Source organism: Mytilus californianus, unplaced genomic scaffold (genome assembly GCF_021869535.1).
Source record: "Mytilus californianus isolate M0D057914Y unplaced genomic scaffold, xbMytCali1.0.p SCAF_12, whole genome shotgun sequence".
NCBI classification, from domain to species: domain Eukaryota; kingdom Metazoa; phylum Mollusca; class Bivalvia; order Mytilida; family Mytilidae; genus Mytilus; species Mytilus californianus.
Window position 1 is genome coordinate 13,406,373 of NW_026262604.1, and position 8,627 is coordinate 13,414,999.

Below are 8,627 nucleotides of genomic sequence, written 5' to 3' on the forward strand. Positions count from 1 at the left end.
TAGGTTTGAACGTTGTTTTCAATTTAGACTTGTTTATATTTTTTCGTTTGGGCTTGAATTATATTTGCCTTCGGATTTATATGATCCGTTCATCCTATTTTGACTCCTCAAAATTCAAGTCTATCCTAAATTGAGGTAAATTGTATGGCTTTCCAAATACCGTTTCGATTCCTAACATCACTGAAGAGACATTAATTGTCGAAATCCGGATATGGTGTACAAAAACCTTTGCACCTTTATTGGTGGTATACCATCTTTTCCGCAAGTTTATTGTTTTCTGTTTAGTATTAAATTTAAAATTCCATTTATGACATTGGTGATCCGTTTATTTGGCAATCGCCAATGGCAGTCAGCAGGGTTTAAGAACATTTTTTGTTCGACCTGTTAGTCAAATGCGTTTTGTTAAAATATACATTTTCACGTTTTTGGTCTTTTGGAAAATGTTGTTTGTGCTGTATTTATATCCCTCTTACAAGAAATTTGTTTTGCATGCACACGTATAAAATTTGTGGTTTTTATCCAACGCAATCATAGGTTTGAACGTTGTTTTCAATTTAGACTTGTTTATATTTTTTCGTTTGGGCTTGTATTATATTTGCCTTCGGGTTTATATGATCCGTTCATTCTATTTTGACTCCTCAAAATTCAAGAGTCTATCCTAAATTGAGGAAAATTGTATGGCTTTCTAACAAAAAATTGGTTTTGCATGCACACGTATAAAAATTGCGGTTTTTATCCAACGCAATCATAGGTTTGAACGTTGTTTTCAATTTAGACTTGTTTATATTTTTTCGTTTGGGCTTGAATTATATTTGCCTTCGGATTTATATGATCCGTTCATCCTATTTTGACTCCTCAAAATTCAAGTCTATCCTAAATTGAGGTAAATTGTATGGCTTTCCAAATACCGTTTCGATTCCTAACATCACTGAAGAGACATTAATTGTCGAAATCCGGATATGGTGTACAAAAACCTTTGCACCTTTATTGGTGGTATACCATCTTTTCCGCAAGTTTATTGTTTTCTGTTTAGTATTAAATTTAAAATTCCATTTATTACATCGGTGATCCGTTTATTTGGCAATCGCCAATGGCAGTCAGCAGGGTTTAAGAACATTTGTTGTTCGACCTGTTAGTCAAATGCGTTTTGTTAAAATATACATTTTCACGTTTTTGGTCTTTTGGAAAATGTTGTTTGTGCTGTATTTATATCCCTCTTACAAGAAATTTGTTTTGCATGCACACGTATAAAATTTGTGGTTTTTATCCAACGCAATCATAGGTTTGAACGTTGTTTTCAATTTAGACTTGTTTATATTTTTTCGTTTGGGCTTGTATTATATTTGCCTTCGGGTTTATATGATCCGTTCATTCTATTTTGACTCCTCAAAATTCAAGAGTCTATCCTAAATTGAGGAAAATTGTATGGCTTTCTAACAAAAAATTGGTTTTGCATGCACACGTATAAAAATTGCGGTTTTTATCCAACGCAATCATAGGTTTGAACGTTGTTTTCAATTTAGACTTGTTTATATTTTTTCGTTTGGGCTTGAATTATATTTGCCTTCGGATTTATATGATCCGTTCATCCTATTTTGACTCCTTAAAATTCAAGTCTATCCTAAATTGAGGTAAATTGTATGGCTTTCCAAATACAGTTTCGATTCCTAACATCACTGAAGAGACATTAATTGTCGAAATCCGGATATGGTGTACAAAAACCTTTGCATCTTTATTGGTGGTATACCATCTTTTCCGCAAGTTTATTGTTTTCTGTTTAGTATTAAATTTAAAATTCCATTTATTACATCGGTGATCCGTTTATTTGGCAATCGCCAATGGCAGTCAGCAGGGTTTAAGAACATTTGTTGTTCGACCTGTTAGTCAAATGCGTTTTGTTAAAATATACTTTTTCACGTTTTTGGTCTTTTGGAAAATGTTGTTTGTGCTGTATTTATATCCCTCTTACAAGAAATTTGTTTTGCATGCACACGTATAAAATTTGTGGTTTTTATCCAACGCAATCATAGGTTTGAACGTTGTTTTCAATTTAGACTTGTTTATATTTTTTCGTTTGGGCTTGAAGTATATTTGCCTTCGGGTTTATATGATCCGTTCATCCTATTTTGACTCCTCAAAATGCAAGAATCTATCCTAAATTGAGGTAAATTGTATTGCTTTCCAAATACCGTTTCGATTCCTAACATCACTGAGGAGACATTAATTGTCGAAATCCGCATATTTGTTTTGCATGCAACATGTATAAAAATTGCGGTTTTTATCCAACGCAATCATAGGTTTGAACGTTGTTTTCAATTTAGACTTGTTTATATTTTTTCGTTTGGGCTTGAATTATATTTGCCTTCGGATTTATATGATCCGTTCATCCTATTTTGACTCCTCAAAATTCAAGTCTATCCTAAATTGAGGTAAATTGTATGGCTTTCCAAATACCGTTTCGATTCCTAACATCACTGAAGAGACATTAATTGTCGAAATCCGGATATGGTGTACAAAAACCTTTGCACCTTTATTGGTGGTATACCATCTTTTCCGCAAGTTTATTGTTTTCTGTTTAGTATTAAATTTAAAATTCCATTTATTACATCGGTGATCCGTTTATTTGGCAATCGCCAATGGCAGTCAGCAGGGTTTAAGAACATTTGTTGTTCGACCTGTTAGTCAAATGCGTTTTGTTAAAATATACTTTTTCACGTTTTTGGTCTTTTGGAAAATGTTGTTTGTGCTGTATTTATACCCCTCTTACAAGAAATTTGTTTTGCATGCACACGTATAAAATTTGTGGTTTTTATCCAACGCAATCATAGGTTTGAACGTTGTTTTCAATTTAGACTTGTTTATATTTTTTCGGTTGGGCTTGTATTATATTTGCCTGCGGGTTTATATGATCCGTTCATCCTATTTTGACTCCTCAAAATTCAAGAGTCTATCCTAAATTGAGGTAAATCGTATGGCTTTCTAACAAGAAATTGGTTTTGCATGCACACGTATAAAAATTGCGGTTTTTATCCAACGCAATCATAGGTTTGAACGTTGTTTTCAATTTAGACTTGTTTATATTTTTTCGTTTGAGCTTGAAGTATATTTGCCTTCGGGTTTATATGATCCGTTCATCCTATTTTGACTCCTCAAAATGCAAGAATCTATCCTAAATTGAGGTAAATTGTATTGCTTTCCAAATACCGTTTCGATTCCTAACATCACTGAGGAGACATTAATTGTCGAAATCCGCATATTTGTTTTGCATGCAACATGTATAAAAATTGCGGTTTTTATCCAACGCAATCATAGGTTTGAACGTTTTTTTTTCAATTTAGACTTGTTTATAATTTTTCGTTTGGGCTTGAATTATATTTGCCTGCGGGTTTATATGATCCGTTCATCCTATTTTGACTCCTCAAAATTCAAGAGTCTATCCTAAATTGAGGTAAATTGTATGGCTTTCTAACAAGAAATTGGTTTTGCATGCACACGTATAAAAATTGCGGTTTGTATCCAACGCAATCATAGGTTTGAACGTAGTTTTCAATTTAGACTTGTTTATATTTTTTCGTTTGGGCTTGAAGTATATTTGCCTTCGGTTTTATATGATCCGTTCATCCTATTTTGACTCCTCAAAATGCAAGAATCTATCCTAAATTGAGGTAAATTGTATTGCTTTCCAAATACCGTTTCGATTCCTAACATCACTGAGGAGACATTAATTGTCGAAATCCGCATATTTGTTTTGCATGCAACATGTATAAAAATTTAACGTTATATTGATTCCCAAGTCTACAAGTTTGGTAGAAATCCAGGATAGTTTAAGAAAGTTATTAAAATTTTAAAAACTTTAACCACAGAGTGAATGTAATGTTTCCCGGCAGAAAAACTAAGTCCATTTACAAGTAAAATACTGAAAAACAGGAATTTTATTTTTACAAAATTTACTTCTGGATACTATCTTATGATCATAAACAAGCTTCTGTCCAAGTTTGGTAGAAATCCAGGATAGTTTAAAAGAAAGTTATTAAAATTTCAAAAACTTTAACCACAGAGTGAATATTTGTGGACGCCGCCGACGACGACGCCGACGCCGACGGAATGTAGGATCGCTATGTCTCGCTTTTTCGACTAAAGTCGAAGGCTCGACAAAAACGAGAAACGAGAAACGTTTATGAACCACATCAACAAACGACAACTACTGAACATCAGATTCCATTTAGTTCTCAACGATGTTAAGATTTTAAAGCCTAGAAATAGTGGAGAAGGATCTGCTAATTCTGCTTACCCTTTAAAATCAAAGAGGTAGTGCCAATATTCCCCGAACTTATTTCAAAATAGGGCCGCGTTTCAAAAGGTATGTCAATCTTTAATCAATGTAATAGTTTCACAACTCCATGTGGGCACTTTGAGAATCTTACAATATTATGGCCAAGTTCTAAATGCCTGAAGATAGCCTTAAACCGCAAGTTTGGCAGAATTTGGCAAATTTTGAGTATTTATCCAAAAATATATACGAAAGGTATCCATAACCTAAATCAAAATTATGTTGGAATTACAGTTATGAATTGCATATTTCATGCTATTTCCTAGAATTAATCAGGAAACAGAATATATACATAAGTTTCAAGTTAAATGATAAGATAATATTTTCAATAAATTTGAAAATCAACACCAATCAACAGTTCACAACTTTTCCTCATAAAAAATATCTCAGTTCAATAAACCTATCTTAAGTGTCATTTATTTAAGTCATAATCACAAACTTCCAATAAAAATTAAAATAACCCTGTGCTATGTAATCATTGAAACAGTTTTTTTTTCATTCAAAGTTCCAATTCTAGATTTTGTTATACAGAGTCTTTCACGACGTTGACCAGTTCTGTTTGTAGAGCCATCCTTTCCTGTTGTTTCCTCTCTACATCTTCGGTCGATTTGGTTATAAGCTGGGTAATATCTGATGTTAAAAATCGAACTGAAATTAAAAAAAAAAGAATCAAATGGTATGACCATGCACATTAAAGTCACCTGCTTTTATACGGCTGTTATGAAATTTCCCAATAAATTTATGTTCAAAGCTTACATTGTCACCTAACATACAGTATGTACATTCAAACATGGAAGATAGTTAACATTTTCTCGTACATGTAAGACTGGTAGTGTAATAGGCAAGAGGTATGTACAATATAGTGATGAATTAACTAATTAACTAGCTATTTTTTTTCAAAGTATGATTTCAATCAATTTTCTCAATGAAATTTGATACAACTATTAAAGCAGAGAATAAGATATTTAGCCAGCCTGCATGCATGAATATATTATGCCAAAAGCAAATTAATCAGAAGAACTTGATAGAAGGCATCCTAAAACCACCTGTTGTATGATTTGATTGATAGTTGTTGTTGAACAGTGATACACCCATTTGAAGATTTGATAATGGCACTTAATTTTGAATGCTTATTTATAGGTTTTGTATATACATTCTTCTGAAACTAGAAAAGGGCTTCATAATAAACTGTATGAAACTGCTACAATTTCTTTAGTTGCTTCATATGTTAAATAAAATATTTACAAATTGTAGAACTTTTAGATATCTTTAACTAGCGAAAAAAAACATCACCCGCATTCAAAATCCATTTTTGCAGCTGGATGCAATTTAAACTCCCATGTTTTACGGCACCATATAAAGTATCTTGGTGTTGGTTCAGGGAATGTATAGTTGTATGCAAGTTCTGTGAAGTACCATTCGTTTTCTTAATTGCCTTCCTGTCACCTGAAGACGTTCCCTAAATCCCATTATGACAGGAAGTCGTGTACAAGCAGTGGTGAAGTCCTAACCATAAATATTTGGCATCTGGGTCATAGAATTTTAACGCATCTGCAATAGATAATAATTAAAACACAAAGTTTATTTTAAGCATGATTAGGACACATTTGAAACAATTTTGTAAGCTTTTTTTAATTTATGAGACTACTGTTCAGACCATATAATGCAGGTTCATGTTTGACATGTTTTACTGATGCCTGGATAATACGGTATTGTATACATTCATTGATTGTTGTTTGCATAATACAGTGGCAAATATTTCATGCATTTTCAGGACGATATTTTAGAAACAAATGCAAAAAAATTGTGCAAAGTCTTCAGATAAATTGAATGCTAGTTAGTACCTTTTCATTCTTCTTTGACCACTTTTTTTATGATTCATCATCTGAATTAAGATTGATTGTTGTTCCTGGATGATCTGCTTCTAAAAATAGATGCATAGTTCACTGTGTGTTCTAGCTCACAAATCTGATTTTTATTGTTTGTCTTTTGTTTGCCCATAATTTACGATGAATAAGGAAGTACCCAACATTATTTCTTATTTGATAAATCCATTTATAAATGCAAAAATATGTTAATTTGTATTTGCATACATATATAACACTCATGTATGTTTGACGTCACATCTTAATATCTTTAACTTTGCAAAGTTTGTCTGTATTAATGTTTGTATTTAATCTATACACACTTTTGTAGACTTGGGACCATTTAAGCTTTACATATTAAATGAATACCTTGTTCAAGACTGTTTCTTGCCCACTACGTGTCTTTTGGTTGTTTTTGTAGGTGGGTTACTGTCTGATTGAAGTATACCATCCTATATTCATTTAAAAATAATTTTAGTCCTGTTTAAGGGTTGTTTAAGAGAGAAAATGGTTGAGGATTCATATTTTTTTGTTATTAAAGGGGAGGTTATTTATTCAACGTCTCGATTAAAAATGCACAGCTTAAAAGTAAATAGTGAGTTACCTGTACTCGGAGGTTTCTCTTGGTGTCATAGATGTGCCTGAAGTGTTTGACTCTGGTGTCAAAAATGTGCCTGAAATGCTTCCTTAGTGCTTGACGTGTATGACTGGTGTCAAAGATGTGCCTGAAGTTTTAGATTGTTGTGTCCGTGGTGTACCTGAAATAATTAGTTCTGCTGTCCACGATGGGACTGTAGAAATTGACACTGGTATCAAAGATGTGCCTGAAGTGCTGGAGGATAGACATTTTGGTAGTGGCTTTGAAAATTGACTACTAGTGTCTTATTGTTCCTTCCATTTGCCATGTTTATCCTGCTGAATGATCTTGTTTAACAAGGTTGTGTCTATTGAGAAAAAAAAACTTGTATACATAGCAAAGGTTGTAAGTGTTTAAATAAAATGTAAGATCACCCTTTTTAAAGTTTATTGTAGCACTTTTATGACCTAGCATATAAAAATATTAACGAAAGTTTATACTGCAAGTTGAAGAACTAATATTTCATTTGACTGCAATAGTAGGTGAACATATAAATAATATATATAAAAAAAAAACCAACAACAAATGATATTAGAATTTCTTTGGATGCAGTGGTTTTGTTTTATATTTGTGATTATGATATGCATATTATACTGTGTAGCAAATTATTTTAATTTTTTGGCGTTGTCAATTATATATCTTCATAAATGCTTAAAAACCTTTGGCATGGATCTTTTTGGCTATTTCATTGTCTGCAAAGACAGTGATTGTTTCTATATATATAAATATATATATATATATCTTTATTTCTCAACAAACCAAATTACAATTGGTATAGAGATACACAACAATAAATGTTACATAATGTATATTATATGGAAGCAAAGACGGTGATTGTTTCTCCATCAACAATTAATTCAACTTCTTCTTTTCCTTCTCAAAAAATAAAGAATCTTGTACTGTAAATTTATTTCTCTTTAATTTGAGCTATGAAAAAGCACCCTAATTAATTAATCAATTAATATTAATTGACTTGTACTGATGCTCAATGTCGTCAATAATGCGGAAGGAGATACCGGGAGTATTTTTAGCGTATTATGAGTAGAGAAAAGATGCAGAACTATTTGCTTTTACACCTTATCCCTATTTGTCCGCTATAACTAGACATCACAGACGTTCCCGTAAAAAGTGTGACGTCACTAGATAAAACTTCTGTCGCCAAATAGGAAAATTGTTTTGGAACGACGTAACTACTTCGAGTATTGCACACAAATAACTATAAGAGATCTATCACAGCTTATTAAAAAATCAGGTATCACAGGCACACCGACGAAGGAAAATCAAGTTCTAGCATACATAATTTGCTATTAATAATCCATGCTTGCTTAACTCTTTAAATTATTGATCGCTTCAAATTCATTTGATTTGGAGTCAAAATTTTAAATCATTGCATTTCTTTTCGGTCCTATGTTTAACATAACGGTTTTCAATATTTAAATTAGATAAGGTAATACCCATTGAATTCCTTTCTGCACGGACGATCTCGGCGGTCAGTATATAAAGAAAGTTTAATGCGCTTGACTAATGGCAATGCAACGTTCGTTACAAGATAGTTACGACACAGAAGTTAGTTTTGGTACACTATTTCCCACCCATCAACCCCAAATAACCTTTTATATATTAACTTCTCAGTTCGTATCGACTTGTTACGGTGAATTTTGATGCATTTATGTATGTCTGATTGTAGATATGTTAAATATGTTATATTAAATGCGATCATGTAGCGAACGCACAACCCTATATACTGTGTTTGGTTTTTTCTTCGATATTTAGTTAAGAAAAATTTTATTTTCGG

The 8,627-nt window shown here is 32.3% G+C and overlaps 1 long non-coding RNA gene across 1 annotated transcript; it reads right to left on the reverse strand.

The window, feature by feature from the left end:
- Nucleotides 1-5,628: 5,628 nt before the first annotated feature.
- LOC127722386 (uncharacterized) lies at nt 5,629-7,098 on the reverse strand. Its single transcript, XR_007991713.1, has 3 exons — nt 6,800-7,098; nt 6,175-6,254; nt 5,629-5,881 (listed from the first exon to the last, which is right to left on the reverse strand). It is a non-coding gene; the product is annotated as an uncharacterized LOC127722386 (long non-coding RNA).
- Between the last annotated feature and the right edge of the window lie 1,529 nt (nt 7,099-8,627).